Source organism: Rhagoletis zephyria, unplaced genomic scaffold (genome assembly GCF_001687245.7).
Source record: "Rhagoletis zephyria isolate East Lansing unplaced genomic scaffold, Rhagoletis_zephyria_1.1 Rzeph_scaffold_14473, whole genome shotgun sequence".
Classification (NCBI taxonomy): domain Eukaryota; kingdom Metazoa; phylum Arthropoda; class Insecta; order Diptera; family Tephritidae; genus Rhagoletis; species Rhagoletis zephyria.
In genome coordinates this window covers 8426-9337 of record NW_016171542.1, presented here as the reverse complement: position 1 = coordinate 9337, position 912 = coordinate 8426, and positions in this window count along the sequence as shown.

Below are 912 nucleotides of genomic sequence, written 5' to 3'. Positions count from 1 at the left end.
ATATATACAAATTAAGGGTTCATTGGAAAAAATCCTGAATACCTGGTAAAAAACCAAAACACGCAGATTTACTAAATATTATGCCGTAATACTGCACAGTGATGCCAGACATTCTCTGTTAAATATCCCACGGAAATGGGGAAAAAATCCCTCAATTACCCACATCTTGAAAATTTATCCCACAAAATTCCCAACGAATTTAAACATGTACATGTTTCAGTAGTAAAGAAGTAAAATTCATATAAAATAATAATAATAGTTTGGCGCTTACACATATGTGCTTTTCCTCCAATTTGTGGCGGTCCCCTTGATGTCACACAAAGGGGAGGGACCTACAGTTTTACGCCGACTCCGAATGGCGAGTGTATTTTTATGAGAAGCTGTTTTTCATGGCAGGAATACACTCGCAGGTTTGCCATTGCCTGTCGATGGCCGACCGCTGTTAAGAAAAAACCCCCTTTTCTGCATTTTTGCACTCATTCGATTTTTCCCTTTCATTTTTTTGCCCACTCACTAAGGGCCTAAAAGAATTTTTTCGTGACTTTAAAATTGAAGCACATTCATGTGCTATTTAACATTTCATCAGATAATTTGTTCCGCTTTTTACATGAAACACCAGTTACAAAGGAAAAGATTCTTTCTTACTCAGCGCTTGAATTGGTTAACGTAAGAAAATTTTCGAAATTGTCCTTATACTTTTTAACAATTATATACCATTTCACTCCACATCACATCTTCAGAACGATTAATTACGTAAGAATGTCGAATATTCTTGAATTTTGATCAATTATGCAACAATAACTGCGTCAAAAGAAAATCCCTTATTTATATGAAGTGTTCCTTTTTTCCCTTTTAATAATTTTTGATGCAAAATATCCCTCAAATAGGGAAATTACCCACAATCTGGCATCA